Source organism: Tachyglossus aculeatus (genome assembly GCF_015852505.1).
Source record: "Tachyglossus aculeatus isolate mTacAcu1 chromosome 12 unlocalized genomic scaffold, mTacAcu1.pri SUPER_6_unloc_2, whole genome shotgun sequence".
Classification (NCBI taxonomy): domain Eukaryota; kingdom Metazoa; phylum Chordata; class Mammalia; order Monotremata; family Tachyglossidae; genus Tachyglossus; species Tachyglossus aculeatus.
In genome coordinates this window covers 9,197,182-9,214,480 of record NW_024044829.1, presented here as the reverse complement: position 1 = coordinate 9,214,480, position 17,299 = coordinate 9,197,182, and the positions used below count along the sequence as shown (strand labels likewise).

Below are 17,299 nucleotides of genomic sequence, written 5' to 3'. Positions count from 1 at the left end.
GGAGGGGGCCTCACCCGGCCACCTACTCCCTCCTCATATCTTCTTCATTAGCAGTATCAAAACTAAGTCTTAGTCCACTTCCGAGAGAAGTCACTCTGGAAAGCCACATTGAAAATGGTCAATCTTTAAAGAATTAACCAAACCGGTATCCATAAAGTCGAATTGGTTTTGTAGTACCTTTTCTGTTTTCTCCTTTCCTCTCTCTCCTCTCTCACTCTTCCTATATTTCCACAGTGTCCCTCCTCTCCTGCTACCCTTTTTGTCCTCCATTTTAAGCCCCATCCCTTCTCATTTTGAACTCTCTATCCTTGGGTCCCCTTAACGTACCTACCCAGTTAGTATCTTTTTTTGGAGGGGAGGTATGATAGGCTGGAAATATTCATTGGAGAGACCAGCATGGGGTATAGAGTGTGATCGCAGCAGGCTTCGTGGTCCATCACATGGGGATGAAGACTGTGAGCCCCCCACCCCCGTGGGACAACCTGATCACCTTGTAACCCCCCCCCCCCAGCTCTTGGAACAGTGTTTTGCACATAGTAAGCGCCTAATAAATGTCATCATTAACAATATGTTAATTATGTTCATTCATGGGTTCAAATCCTGGCTCTGCCACTTATAACAATAATAATGCTAATAATAATGGTGATGGCATTTATTAAGCGCTTATTATGTACAACGCACTGTTCTAAGCTCTGGGGAGGTTGCAGGGTGATCAGATTGTCCCACGGGAGGCTCACAGTCAATCCCCATTTTGCAGATGGGGTAACTGAGGCCCAGAGAAATTGAGTGACTTGCCCAGGGTCACACAGCTGACAATTGGCAGAGCCGGGATTTGAACCAATGACCACTGACTCCAAAGCCCATTCTCTGTCCACAGAGCCACGTTGCTTCGCTTGTCAGCTGTATGACTTTGGGAAAGTCAATTAACTTCTCTGTGCCTCAGTGACCTCATCTGTGGAATGGGGATTAAGACTGTGAGCCCCCCGTGGGACAACCTCATCACCTTGCGACCTCCCCAGAGCTTAGAACAGTGCTTTGAATATAGTAAGCTCTTAATAAATGTCACCACCATCATCATCATCATCATCATTATCACAGAACTGTGATGCTAAAGCCTTAAGGGAGAAGAGGAGGCAAGTGCAGCCTGTCTTGGGGTTGGGCAAATATTTTTCAAAGTGAATTTTGTCCAAAGTCCTGCCCAGACTACAGGAAATATGTGTCTTACAATTACATTGCATCTCCCCCAGGGCTTAACACAGTACTTGGCACTCAAAACTATATTATCATAATGTTAATGATAATGACAATGACAATAATAATAAAATGTCAGTTCAGCCATTTCTGGGTTACTAAATCTGAGCTTTCAGAGTTGAAGATGAAAGTTCTTCCTAGGTAACGCCAGAGTAAATTTGGAAGTTTACCCTGTTTGGGTAATTATCCTTTCCACACTGAATATGCTCTGTGCATGCTCAGAAATGAAAGACATGCCCACATAGATTTCATTCTCTGTTTTCATTACCTCTTTCTGCTCCATACCTTTGGTGTTTCAGTACTAAAGGGTCCCCCTATGATTCCACCTTTGGCTTGATCTTGTATCTTGATCAGCACTTGCATATATTTGTACATACTACTCTATTTTAATAATAATGTACATATAGCTATAATTCTTTTTATTCTGATGGTTTTGACACCTGTCTACGTGTTTTGTTGACTGTCTCCCCCTTCTAGACTGTGAGCCCGTTTACGGGTGGAGACTGTCTCTATACGTTGCTGACTTGTACTTCACAAGTGCTTAGTACAGTGTTCTGCACACAGTAAGTGCTCAATAAATATAATTGAATGAATTATTTGTTCTTTTTGCCATCCCTTTCATCCCTTTGCTCCTGGTCTCTCTCCTCTCTCCACTCTCTTCTCTTGGTGTTTATGTGCCTCTGGTTCCATGGATGTTTGTGCTGCCATCTGTCTGAGATGTCTCTGCCTTAAAATGTCTCTGACTTTCTCACTGTCCACAACACTCTTTGCCACTATTTTCCCGGTCATCTTTCCAGAAGCCCTATCTCTGGGAATCCCACACTCTGTTCATCTATTCACAAAAATTGACAAGTACTACTCCTATTGGAGACATTATCTTGGCTCATTAACAGTAAAATTATTTTTCATTGTTTCTTTGAATACTTACTTCATCATCATCAATCATATTGAGTGCTTACTGTGTGCAGAGCGCTCCACTAAGCACTTGGGAGAGTACACTTCAACAGATTTGGTAGACACAATCCCAGTCCACAGCAAGCTTTCTTGAAGTAGTCTGATGTGGACATTCCAGGGACTGTCCAAGGGTATCAGCTGTGAATAGAAAGGGTTTCCTCAGCAATTGTTCTCCAGAAGCAATTCCCATTCCAGGTAGTTTTAAACCAGTCAACAACATCTCCTGTCCTGCTCGGCTTGTGATGCAATGCACATGTGGGTGTGTGCACTCAATTGGCAGTGATAGCGTTTGTTGAATCCTTGGCAGCATGAATCACTTTTATTGAGTTTTCTCATTTTCATTATTTGTGATTTTTTATTATTTTATGTTATTGTTATTTACTATTGTTTATTTATTGTTTCTGCTCACCACTTTGACCCACTTCAACCCACCATGCCAATCTGCTCTGTTACATACAGGTTGGATAGCTTTGGGAGGCACTGAGGGCCTCAATCTGTGAATGGAAAAGAGTGATGTAATAATACGGTTTCCTTCCTCACAAAGGATTTATGAGAAAATGTAAATTGTGGTATATTACACTCTAGGATTCACACAATAAGTGCTTAATAAATACCACTGATTGGGAACACAAAGTACTCTATTAGCACGCGTGTGTGTGTTTTTTCCATAGGAAGAGGATATTTCTGTTGATGAAACACTGTCTGTGTGTGTCATAGGCTAAGCAGGTCTGCGTGTGGCCCACACACTGTTCCACGTTTGCCCACTCGCTTCTTCCCTCCCTGACCATCATCTTCAACTGTTTGCTCTCCAATGGCTTTTTCCCCACTGCTTTCATGTCTCCATTATTCTAAAAAATAAAACACCCTTGACCCCGTGTCTCCCTCCAGTTATTGCCCCATCTCTCTCCTACCATTCCTCTCCAAACACCTTGAGAAAGTTGTCTACACACATTGTCTCAAGTTCCTCTCCTCCAATTCTCTCCTTGACCCCTTCCAATCTGGCTTCTCTCTTTCCACAACACAAAAACCAACCTCTCGAAGGTCAACAATGGTCTTCTTCTTACCAATTCCTACGCCCTTTATTCAATACTAATCCTCCTTGACCTCTCAGCTGCCTTCATCACTGCCAACCACCCCCTTCTCCTGGAAACATTATCCAACTTCAGCTTCATTGACACCATCCTCTCCAGTTTCTTCTCCTGTCTCTCTGGCTGCTCATTCTCAGTCTCTTTCACAGGCTCCTTCTCTGCTTAACTGTGGGAGACCCTCAAGGCTTAGTTCTAGGTCCTCTTCTATTCTCCATCTACACCCACTCCCTTGGAGAACCCATTTATCCCTTGGCTTCAGTTATCACCCATTTGGGAATGATTCCTAAATCTTTATCTCCAGCCCTGATCTCTCTCCCTCTCTGCAGTGTCACATTTCCTTCTGCCTTCAAGACATCTCTACTTGAATGTCCTCCTGTAACCTCAAACTGAGCATTTCCAAAACGGAACTCCCTATCTTCCTACCAGAACCCTGTCCTCCCCTTGACTTTCCCATCACTGTAGAGAGCACCACCATACTTTCTGTACCATAAGACCATAATTTTATCCTTGACTCCTCTCTCATTCAACCCACATATTCAATCTATCCCTAAATTATGTTGGTTCAAGCTTCACAACATTGCTAAAATCTGCCCTTTCCTCTCCATCCAAAATGGTACCCCATTAATCAAAGCACTTATCCCATCCTGCCTTGATTACGGTGTCAACCACCTAGCTGATTTCCCTGCCTCCTGTCTCTCATTCATTCAATCATATTTATTGATCATTTACTGTGTGTCTCGCATTTTACTAAGTGCTTGGGGGGATACAATATAACAGTAAACAGGTACATTCTCTGCCCACAAGGAGCATACAGTCTAGAGCGGGAGGTAGATATTATACTTCACTCTGCTGCCCAGATCATTTTTACAAAACCCTTCAGTCCATAATTCCCCCCTCCTCAAGAAACTCCAGTGGATTCCTATCCACCTTTGCATCAAACAGAAACTCCTTGCCATCTGCTTTAAAGCACTCAATCACCTTGCCCCCTCTTAGCGCATCCTACTATGCTCCTACTACAATCCAGCCCACATACTTCACGCTTCTAATGACACCCTACTCACTGAACCTCTATCTCGTTTACCTCACCATTGACCTCTTCCCCACATCCTACCTCTGATCTGGAATGCCATCCTTCTTCATATCTAACAAACAATTTCTCTCCCCATCTTCAAAACGTTATCGAAGTTTCATCTACTCCAAGAGGTCTTCATTCATTATCTTTTCTCTCACTCCTTTCTTTGTCGATCTGACTTGCTTCCTTTATTCACAATGCCCCCCACACGCCCACAGCACTTGTGAACGTATCTGAAATTTATTTATTTATATTAATGTCTGTTTCCTTTTCTAGATTGTTAGCTTCCTGTGGGCAAGGAATGTTTGTTATTAGAGAAGCAGTGTGGCTCAGTGAAAAGATCATGGGCTTTTCAAATCCCAGCTCTGCCAGTTGTCGGCTGTTTGACTTTGGGCAAGTAACTTCACTTCTCTGTGCCTCAATTCCCTCATCTGTAAAATGGGGATTAAGACCGTGAGCCCTACGTGCGACAATCCGATCGCCCTGTATCCTCCCCTGTGCTTAGAACAGTGCTTCGCATGTAGTAAGTGCTTAACAAATGCCATTATTATTATTATTATTGTCTTATAGTGTACTCTCCCAAGTGCTTCATACAGTGCTCTGCATACAGTAAGTGCTCAGTAAATACGGTTGATTGTATGCATATACGGATTGTCCTCTGCTGTGTTGATGCATGGGTCACTTCGAGGGCTTATCCTTGTGTTCGCATTTACCTCTCTTTATCCTGAACTTCCTTGTCTCCACTGGAGAAAGTGAGGTGGGAAGAGATTCACAGAGAGGCAAAGTGGATTGTTGTCATGTAATGAGTGAGGAAGGGAATGCAAGACTGCTACCTACTGTGAAATAGGAGAACAGTACTGTGCTTCTTGTTGAAAATGCTTTTAGCCAAATGATGTGCTACACATGCTTTTTACTGCCTTAATTTCAAAGCATTGCTTGAGATAAAAGCTGTAACTCTTTCTAACTGCAACAAGAACCATGTAGCTAAATCTCTACTCATGGTATCCATTCTTTAGAGTGCAAAAAAGCATGACTTGACAATGTGCTGCAGTGAATATTGAAGAGACATTTGAATGCATTAAAATGACAGTATCTGCACTCTAGGCTTAATGTTATTGTTCAGTTGATTTTCTCACAAGCTAATTGCTGGAGTAGATTTCATCCCTCTAAATGAGCGACTTTAGAGTTTATCTCTGCATGAAGCACACCAAAATATCCTCAGGAGATAACAAAACAGAGGAGATAGAAACACCAAAGCCTATTTAAAACACTGCGATGCCGATGGAAAACAAAAATGTGTCTCTTCTATCGCTCCTGTTTGGATGTGGTGCCTGGGAAACTGAATCATTCAGTTCCACTGTAAAGTTTGTTTTCACTATTTACCTTGGATAGACCATGGTGGCAGGATTGGAGAACATTCTTTTGAATAGAAAACACTGTATAGTGTTCAGAGAAGCAGTCGTGCACATGCAGGTGATGTCAGACTCAGGGAGAATGCTACAACGCAAGATTTCCTAAATGCAGGATTCTGCAAGAATGCATCTCTCATGTTACAGAGAACTGGATGTGTTTGTTAGCATTTTAAAAAATGTAGGATGCTTGGATGTGCCATAAAATAAAGCCTATTTTTCATGTAACCACTTTTTTCTCTTTAGGGTATATTTTACCTAAAGATTTTATTTCATTTATTTTCACGTCTGCAAGATACACAAGGTTATTTGCTCTATGCTCTAATCCTGGCTCTGCACAAGAGTACTTTGAGACCTTGGGCAAGTCAGTTAATTTATCTAGGCCTCAGTTATATCATCTGTAAAATGGGGATTAAGACTGTGGGCCCCATGTGGAACAGGGACTGTGTCCAACTTGCTTAACAAGTTCTCTGTGACTGTCACCTCATCTATTACTTTTTTTTTAAGTATTTGTGAAGTTCTTACTAAATGCCAGATACAGTATTAAGTGCTGGGGTAGATACAAGCTGATCAGGTTAGACACTGTCTATGTCCCACATAGGACACATAGTCTTAATCCCCAGTTTACAGATGAGGTAACTGAGGAAGAGAGAAGTGAAATGACTTGCTCAAAGTCACCAGCAGACAAGTGACAGTCCTGGGATGAAACCCAGGTCCTTCTGAGTCCCAGGCCTCTGCTCTATCCTCTAGATTGCACTGCTCTGAAGATTAAGACTGTGAGCCCTAGGTGGGACAGGGACTGTGTCCAACCTGATTTTCTTGTACCCACTGCTTAGTACAGTGCCTGGCATATAGAAAGGACTTAACAAATACTGTGTATATGGCAGGCTTCCACACCACCTGACAAAAACTAGTGGAGTTTCCAGAGTTCATGCTATTTATCTTAATTAAAACCTTAGTGTTCTCCTTCATAACAATGTTACTGATTGGAAAGCAGTGAGTACGGCACTGGACCCGGCCATATCGGGAGCCTCCCCCCCTTCCCCCCTTCTTTCTTTTCCCCCCTTCTTTCTTTCCCCCCCTCCTTTCTTCCCCCCCTTCTTTCTTTTCCCCCCTTCTATCTTTTCCCCGCTCAGAAGCAGCGTGGCTCAGTGGAAAGAGTGTGGGCTTGGGAGCTAGAGGTCATGGGTTCGACTCCCGCCTCCCCCACATATCTTCTGTGTGACCTTGGGCAAGTCACTTCACTTCTCGGTGTCTCAGCTCCCTCATCTGTAAAATGGGGATTAAGACTGTGAGCCCCACATGGGACAACCTCATCTCCTTGTGTTCCCCCCAGCGCTTAGAACAGTGCTTTGCACATAGTAAGTGCTTAACAAATACCAACATTATTATTATTAAAGACATGATAAAGCCCAGTGAAATTCTCCTATTATTTGTCTTTGCAACCCATGAGGTAACAGCTGTCACCATACTCAAAAAACGAGGGCAGTACTGTTGACATTGTGCCTGGAAAGATCTCAAAGACCTTCCTTCAGTCAGAACATACCAGTTGCCCCTTGCTCAGTGCTTGCAGTAAACTCGGAACTTTATGACTACTAAAAGTTGCCTTCAGGGAGGAATTTTTTTTCCTCAAGTGAGATAGCCACCCAGTATCTGATTGACACAGCTCATGCATACGTGCGCGCATGTGTGTGTGTGTGTATGTGTGTGCATTTGCATGCGTGTGTGTGTGTTTGCATGCGTGTGTGTATGTGTCTGTGCATGCTTTCTGCTTTTTTTTTATTTTGGGGGGTGAGTGGGTGAAACAAGTGACCAGTGATAGGAATAATTGAGCAGCTGGTCACAGGGATCACAACCAGATGCTCCCTTGACCAAAGTGACACCCATTTATAGTTTCCTTTGGCTGAGAGTATTGAAAATGGGTTTCCAAATTTTAAAAAATGTGCCTTTTTGTGTTACTGAAATGAGAACTGCAGACACTTTATTAATTTTCATTATGGATGTCAGTGTCTCAGTCAAGATGAACTGCGTATTGCTTCTGAAAATGTGAGGCTGGATTCAATTTAATTTGTCTTTGGATTTGACAGATGCACCTGCCACAACAAAAGCAGCGTGACCTAATGGATAGAGCAAGGGCCTGGGGGTAAAAAAGTCATGGGTTCTAATTCCAGCTCTGCCACTCGTATGCTATGTGACTTTGGGCAAGTCACTTAGCTTTTTTGTGCCTCATTTACTTCATCTGTAAAATGGTGATTTGAGACTCTGAACCCCATATGAGACAGGGACTGTGTCCAATCCCATATTCTCGTATCCACCCCAGCACTTGTTACAGTGCCTGGAACAGAGTAAGTGCTTAAAAAATAACATAATTATCAATTACTATTATTAACAGGCTTGTTTTATGGAATTTAGTGATTGGTCCCTGATCAAAGTTAGAAAACTGTTATGGAGTCTTTTTCCAATACAGCATCTCCTGATATCTACAAATGTCCCCAACCATTTCCCTCCCTCTCTTCTGCTTCTCTTTCCCACTTACACCCTGCTATGTCATGTTGATCAATTCACTTAATTCCTCTTCACCTCAGTTTCATCTATAAAAAGGGGATAAAATACTTCATTTTTTTCTTGATATTTGACGAGAATTTACTATGTAACAGGCACTGTATTAAGCACCTAGATGGATATAAACTACAAGCCACTCAGGTAAGACACAGTACCTGTCCCATATGGGGCTCACAGTTTTCATCCTCATTTTACAGATGAGGTAACTAAGGCTAGAGAAGTTAAGTGACTTGCCCATACAGTAGACAAGTGGCAGAGCCTTCTGACTTGAGGTTAAGTACTCAATTAATTCAGTCAACTCCCTCCTTCTAATTTATTAACTCACTTCTCCTACTATAACCCCCCTTCACACTCTTCATTCCCCGCAACCCAATCTGTTCACTGTGCCTCATTCTTGACCTCTTGAGAGTAGTGTGGTGTAGTGGAAAGAGCCTGGGCTTGGGAGTCAGAGGTCATGGGTTCTTATCCCGGCTCTGCCACTGGTTTGCTGCGTGATCTGGGGCAAGTCATTTAACTTATCAGTGTCTCAGTTTCCTCATCTGTAAAATGGTGATTAAGATTGCAAACCCCATGTGGGACAGCCTGGTTACCTTGTATCTACTCCCGTGCTTAGAACAGAACATAGTAAGCACTTAAAAATACCATTATTATTATTATTAGTAGTAGTAGTAATAGTAGAAGTAGTAGTAGTAGTAGTGGTGGTAGTTGTAGTAGTAGTATTGCTCGCACCCTCTCCTATCTGCCTGGAACTCCCTCTCCCTTCATATATTTTACATTCCTTATTTCTTGAGTAGTAACACATGACAAATCTCTCTTCTCTCTTTATTCCTATCTATAAATTACTTTACTGTTTGTATCCCCTGCTAGATGTAAGATTCTTGAGGAATCCCTTAATGTAGGGGTTCCTCAAGGGTCAGTTCTTGGTCCCTTTCTGTTCTCTATCTACACTCACTCCCTTGGTGAACTCATTTGCTCCCACGGCTTCAACTGTCATCTCTATGCTGATGACACCCAAATCTACATCTCTGCCCAAGCTCTCTCTCCCTCCCTCCAGGCTCGTATCTCCTCCTGCCTTCAGGACATCTCCATCTGGATGTCTGCCCGCCATCTAAAACTCAACATGTCCAAGACTGAACTCCTTATCTTCCCTCCCAAACCCTGCCCTCTCCCTAACTTTCCTATCACTGTTGATGACACTACCATCCTTCCCGTCTCACAAGCCCGGAAACTTGGTGTCATCCTTGACCCCGTTCTCTCGTTCACCCCTCACATCCAATCCGTCACCAAAACCTGCCGGTCTCACCTCTGCAACGTCGCCAAGATCCGCCCTTTCCTCTCCATCCAAACCGCTACCCTGCTCGTTCAATCTCTCATCCTATCCCGACTGGATTACTGCATCAGCCTCCTCTCCGATCTCCCATCCTCCCGTCTCTCCCCACTTCAATCCATACTTCACGCCGCTGCCCGGATCGTCTTTTTGCAGAAACGCTCTGGGCATGTTACTCCCCTCCTCAAATATCTCCAGTGGTTACCAATCAACCTACGCATCAGGCAAAAACTCCTCACCCTCGGCTTCAAGGCTCTCCATCACCTCGCCCCCGCCTACCTCACCTCCCTTCTTTCCTTCTACAGCCCAGCCCACACCCTCTGCACTCCTGCCACTAGCCTCCTCACTGTGCCTCGTTCTCACCTGTACCGCCATCGACCTCCACCCCACGTCATTCTCCTGGCCTGGAATGCCGTCCCTCTGTACATCCGCCAAGCTACCTCTCTTCCTCCCTTCAAAGCCCTTCTGAGAGCTCACCTCCTCCAGGAGGCCTTCCCCTCCTTTCTCTCCCCCACCTCCCCCTTTCCATCCCCCCCGCCTTACCTCCTTCCCCTCCCCACAGCACCTGTATATATATATGTTTGTTCGTATTTATTACTCTATTTATGTATTTTACTTGTACATATTTATTCTATTTATTTTATTTTGTTAATAGGTTTTGTTTTGTTGTCTGTCTCCCCCCTTCTAGACTGTGAGACCGCTGTTGGGTAGGGACCATCTCTATATGTTGCCAACATGTACTTCCCAAGCGCTTAGTACAGTGCTCTGCACACAGTAAGCACTCAATAAATATGATTGAATGAATCCTCACCCTCGGCCTCAAGGCTCTCCATCGCCTCCTCCTACCTCACCTCCCTTCTCTCCTTCTACACCCCAGCCCACAATCTCCACTCTGCTGCTAATCTCTCACTGTGTCTCGTTCTCACCTGTCCCGCCATCGACCCCCGGCCCATGTCATCCCCCTGTCCTGGAATGCCCTCCCTCTGCACATCTGCCAAGCTAGCTCTCTTCCTCCCTTCAAAGCCCTTCTGAGAGCTCACCTCCTCCAGGAGGTCTTCCTCTCCTTCCTCTCCCCCACCTCCCCTTTTCCATCCCCCCCGCCTTACCTTCTTCCCCTCCCCACAGCACCTGTATATATATATATATATATACGTATATATATATATATATATATATATATATGTTTGAATGCATTTATTACTCTATTTATTTTATTTGTACATATTTATTCTATTTATTTTATTTTGTTAATATGTTTTGTTTTGTTCTCTGTCTCCCCCTTCTAGACGGTGAGTCCACTGTTGGGTAGGGACCGTCTGTATATGTTGCCAACTTGTACTTCCTCCAAGTGCTTAGTACAGTGCTCTGCACACAGTAAGAGCTCAATAAATACAATTGAATGAATGAATTAATGAATGAATATTTCTCACAGAACACCCCACCTCCACCTGCAATTGTTCTGGTAGATTATCCATAGAGTTTTCTTGGTAAAAATATGGAAGTGGTTTACTATTACTTCCTTCCATGCAGTAAATCTGATTCTCCACACTTGATTCTCTCCCATGCTGCTGTTGCCCAGCAAAGGTGAGTTTTGACTCATAGGGGATTGTCTTGCACTCACGAGCTACTACCCAAGCTAGAAATGGAAGGGATATGCTACTGCTTGACTCTCCCTCCCATAGTCGAGACTGGTACAGTACTGGAAACTCTCCAGGCATGAGCCTAAGGCAATAAATGCTATTGACTGATTACTTTATCTCCCCCTCCATTCAAGTAAAACTTCATTTGACTTTTCTCAATTTATAGATTCTTTTTATGGCATTTTAAAAAGTGCTTACTATGTGTCCAGCAGTGTTCTAAGCCCTGGGTTAGATATAGGGTAATCAGGTCAGACACAGTTCCTATGGAAGGAGAACAGATATTAAATCCCCATTTTACAGTGGAGATAACTGAGACACAGAGAGGTGAGGTGACTTTCCCAAGGTCATGCAGCAGACAAGTGGTGGAGCTGGGATCAGAACACAAGTCCTCTGACTGCTAAGACCATGCTCTTTCAATTAGGTAATGCTACTTCTATTCAACCTTCAATGATAGTTTGATGGCTTAATCATCACTTTGTCTTTCATTTGGGACCATGTTTTCCTTACAGGTCATATAACAAATGGCTGAAATTGGAATAGCTTATTGGTAAATTAATTGCCTGACCATCAATATGAGTCCAGTCACCATCTTCAAGTCCATAGCTGATAAAGGTGTTAGGCAATATACTGATTTTTCATTAGAAACCATATGGAATAACTGACTTCAACTGTCTTTAAAAATAATTTTCTATGTACACAAAAGGGATTACAATCCTGAGCCACTTTTAATAATTCCCGTGGGAACGGATTTTCATAGTTATGTGTTGTTCAATTAACACACTTATTGATTTGCCAACTTTGACTTTAAAATATTCCCCAAGTGACTGTTTTTACAGGGGAACACTGGTGAGTTGTCAAAGACGGTGTTACAGTCTGCTGCATCTGCAAATAAGCCTTAGGAAATGATTTGAATGTTGATAGGAAAAAACATTAAAATATGATCAGTGTCTTACAATAAGGAAATAAAATGTCACTAGGATACCTGATATACAGAAAATAAGACAGAGAACCTAAAAGAAAGCACACTTACCTCTCCTTATCAATTGATTTCCTTTGTTTTAGGGATAATTTTTAGTTGCAAACTCGTCAAAGAACTTGCAGCAGAAACTTGCCTATGCTTAACCTGGTAATATAGTGAACAATAGAAAGAAAGGATTACAGAGGAGAGGGAGCAGAGGTTACCCTAGAGGATAGAGCAGCTTGGGTAGGACAAAGATTTGATGGGATAAAGACGATTTTGTGGCCTAATGATTCTGTTTTGGGGACTTAGGAAGGTGCATTAACTATCAAGAGAACATTTAATCAATAATTGCTGCAACACACCTATTTTGTTTCCTAGAAAACACTTTTATCAAAGCCTCTTTCACACATAGTACTCCTTCCAGAAGACAGTGCTCTTCACACAGTAAGTGCTCAGTAAATATGGTTGAATTTAGTTGCTTCCCTACTAGGAATTGAAATGGCAGGGACCATCTCTATATGTTGTCGCCTTGTACTTCCCAAGTGCTTAGTACAGTGCTCTGCACATAGTAAGCGCTCAATGCAGAGCACTGTACTAGTAAGCACATAGTAAGCGCTCAATAAATATGATTGAAAGAATGAATGTGTGAATGATATGGTGCATGGCATCTAAACGAAATGAGGGGTCACTGCCTTATAGCTTTCAAAATCTGATGGGAGTTTACAATCAGTTTGCTACAAAACCTATAGCACTCGTAAATTTGAAACAGAAATTGGAAGCAATACTGATTTTTTACAGGTCTTAATGTGAATATTTGTGGAGTTCAAAGCTGGGTAGGGAATAGGGCTTCTCAGGGAGAGGTCAAGAAACTACAAGACATAAATACCCCATATGGGACAGGGACGTGTCCAACACAATTTGCTTGTATCCACCCCAGTGCTTAGTATAGTTTCTAGCACATAGTAAACACTTAACATATTCCATTATTATTATTATTGTCATTATTATTATAAAGACAGAAAGAATCAGGAGAGAATCAATCAATCAACCAATAAATAGAGAGATTGAGGAAGCCAAAGAAATAGAGGTGGATAAAGGAACAGAGTAAATCTATTAATCTGAGAAGCAGTGTGGCTCAGTGGAAAAGGCCCGGGCTTGGGAGTCAGAGGTCATGTGTTCTAATCTCAGCTATGCCACTTATCGGCTGTGTGACTTTGGGCAAGTCACTTAAATTCTCTGTGCCTAAATTACCTAATATGCAAAATGGGGATTAAGATTATGAGCCCCACGTGGGACAACCTGATCACCCTGTATCCCCCAGTGCTTAGAACAGTGCTTTGCACATAGTAAGCGCTTAACAAACACCATCATTATTATTAATCAATCCAAGTATTTATTGAGTGCCTATTACATGCAAAGTACTGTTCTCAGCACAAGGAAGAATAGAATAGAATTAGTAGACATGATTCTTGCTCTCAAGGATCTTACAGTCTAGATGAGGAGACAGTCACTGGAATATATTAAAGTTAGGGAGGAAGAACTAAAATGAGACAGGAATAGATAAAAACACTTGGAAACAGTAATTGAGAAAGAACTAGAAGAAAACGAAATTGAAAAATCAGCAGAGAGGGACAGAGAAGGACAGTGAAGTGATTACTGGCACAGTCACATACATACACAAAGTTGCCTATAAAAGCACACATAGCGATAGACAGTCACCAACTCTCATCTAGACACTCTTCAATAGTTGACATCAACCTTCTTCCATTACTGTCATCAGCTGTCTTCCATTTCCGTTGCCCCATCGGTCATGGCGATAGTTGCTGGGGCTGCTTGCTCCCTCTAGGTCCCAGGCATGGCTGCTTTGCACACAGAAAAGGCCGTTCAGAAACTTCTAGAAAACAGCTGGCAGATGTGGTCATGATAGATGTGCTTGGGGCACAAATAAAGTGTCTATTATATCGTTATATTGCACTCTCCCAAGTGCCTAGCACAACGCTCTGCACACAGTAAGTACCCAATAAGTCTAGACTGTGAGCCCACTCTTCTAGACTGTAAACCCACTCTTCTAGACTGTGAGCCCACTGTTGGGTAGGGACTGTCTCTATATGTTGCCAACTTATACTTCCCAAGCGCTTAGTACAGTGCTCTGCACACAGTAAGCGTTCAATAAATACGATTGATTGATTGAATAAGTCCAATTGATTGATTGGTTGGGGCAGCTATGGCAGGAACAGGAAAGGAAGAGTAAGGCAATGCCATGACAATGAAAGGAAAGAGGAAAGGTAGGAAGGAGGAGACGAAGTGGGTGAATAATATTGGCTGTCTCTTCTTTACTTACCTGCTACTGTTGCTGTCTACACTGATGTTGTTTTCGTGCCCCCTCTCCTGAGTTTGAGCTCAGAGAGAGGTATCAAGTAGTCCATACTATCACTTTGGGCTCAGGAGACTAGGACTCAAAACTGTGTGACCATCCCATCTACCATGGGACAAATGGTCACCTTAGTCTTTATTGTTTATGAGACTTTGCTAAGTTCTCACTATGTTGCAGGCACTGCACTAAGCACTAAGCTGGATACAAGGTTATTGGTTTGGACACAGCTCCTGTCCCACATGGGGCTCCAAGTCTGACACAGGAAGGAGGAGGATTTAATCCCCATTTATGGATGAGGTGACTGAGGCATCGAGAAGTTAAGTGACTTGCCCAAGGCCAAAGAGAGACAGTGGGTGGAGCTGTCATTAGAACCTGGGTGTGCTGACTTTCAGGCACAGGCTCTTTCCATTAGGCCACACTTCTTATTTAATGAATTGCACTTGTGGTGTCATACAACTTATTATTCCTATTTTCTTCTTTAAGTCACCTTTCACCTCCTGATTTCTCAATGTATAGGTCAAGGGATAAGCATGGATCACAGTGGTGTAGAACATAGAAGCAATTTTATCAGTCTCCAGTGAATAATTTGATTTGGGCTGTAAATACATGAAGATGATGGGCCCATAGAATATGGTAACAGATGTTAAGTGGGAGATGCAGGTGGAAAAGGTTTTATGTCTCCCTTCAGAAGCGTGGATCCTTAAGATGGCCAAGAGAACAAAAATGTAAGAGATGAAGACAATCAGAAGTGAGCTGAGCATATTAAAACCAGCAAATGAAAAAGTCAGCCTCTCTTTGATGTGGGTGACAGAGTAAGACAATGCCAACAAGGAACCCTCATCACAATAGAAATGATTAATGACATTGGAGTCACAGTAGGAGAAATGAAATGTCAGAAATGTGTGAAAAAATCCAACCCAAAATCAGTATAGGTAAGTACCAGCCTCCAGTTGGGTACACAGTTTCCAAGACATCACAGTGCTATAAAGAAGAGTTTGGCATATTGCCACATAACGGTCATATGCCATCCATGCCAGGAGAAAAAGTTCTACACCTATAAAAGTGATGAAGCAACATAGCTGAATAGCACAGGCCACGAAGGAAATGCTTTTCAACTCTACAAGCAAATCCACCAGCATGTTGGGAGTGATGGAGGAGGCGTAACAGAAGTCAACAAGGGCTAAATGGCTTAGGAAAAAGTACATAGGAGTGTGAAGTCGAGGTCTGAGCCCAATTAATCCAATCGGTCCTAGATTCACCATGACACTGAAGGCATAGATCAATAGAAAAAGCACAAAAAGGATGGCCCGCATCTGTATGCTACCTGTGAGCCCCACCGGAATGAACTGCATTGCAGCTTTGCACATAGTAAGCACTTAAAAATGCCATTATTATTATTATTATTGTTATTATTATTATTTTTATTACCTTTCCCCATGAGATCCTCCAGATTTCCCAGACTTTAACCCAAGAGGTGGTATTTTATTAACGAAGCAAGAGTAAGGAGGTGTGTGATTCTCTCAGGCCATTCGGGATAACATTTAGCATAACATAATGGAATAAGGGAATAGCATTTAGTTTAAAGTAAACTTCCCCCTCCCAATATATTTGTAGACAGTCAACCTCAAAAGCATCTATTTGTAGTAGTAGTAGTAGAAGCAGTAGTACCATTTATTGATACAGAGAAGCAGTGTGACTCAGTGGAAAGAGCATGGGCTTGAGAGTCAGAGATCATGGGTTCTAATCCTGGCTCCACCACCTGTCTGCTGTGTAACTTTGGACAAGTCACTTAACTTCTCTGTTACCTCATGAATTACCTCACCTGTAAAAATGGGGATTGACTGTGAGCTCATTGTGGACAGGAAACGTGTCCGTTTGTTTTTGTATTGAACTCTCCCAACTGCTTAGTAGATTGCTTTGCACACAGTAGGAACTCAATAAATATGATTGAAAGATTGAACAGTCCTTCTTGGGTCTTGAACAGTTAGAGGTTCCGCACCTTTTTATTTTCCCAGTTCTTTAGCAGGTTACTGTTAACATAAAACAAGTATAGAAAAAATTAATGAAGAGCTATCCCCACTCTGGCATTTGATACAGAAAAGATTAGGGACCTGTGGTCAAAAAGTATCAGTGGTAGCAGTCATTGAGCACCCATTTGGTGTGGTTCAGTGTACTAAGTGCTTGGGAAGTACAGACTATCAAAGTGACTTGTTCCCTGCCCACAAAAAGCTTACATCCTACCGGGGGAAACAAACATAAAAATATAAAAATAAGCACAGAATATTTTTTATAATTTTGTCTGCAGTTTAAATTTATTCAAAAGAGAGCATTTCCTTTCTACTTTGATTGGGGCAGTTACTTCATATACCTAATAGGTGGTCCTCCAAATAAACAGAGACTTTCTTGGTGAAAAACTTCAACACATCAGATAATCAAGACTCTAAGTAATGACCTTGGTATTGAATAAATGCGAAGTTCATAACAGAATGAACATGCTTGTGTGAGTTCTTAGAAGAAAATTCACCAAGAAGCTGAGATTCAACTCCCTTCTCCTGTCCAACAGTGACTCTGCCCTGCTTCAAAGCCTCAGAGAAGCAGCGTGGCTCAGTGGAAAGAGCCCGGGCATTGGAGTCAGAGGTCGTGGGTTCTAATCCCAGTTCT

At 42.5% G+C, this 17,299-nt stretch overlaps 1 pseudogene; it reads right to left on the bottom strand.

Annotated features, from left to right (window-relative positions):
• LOC119921348 overlaps positions 1-15,990 on the bottom strand; it is a 37,706-nt pseudogene extending 21,716 nt beyond the window's left edge.
• Positions 15,991-17,299: the final 1,309 nt, after the last annotated feature.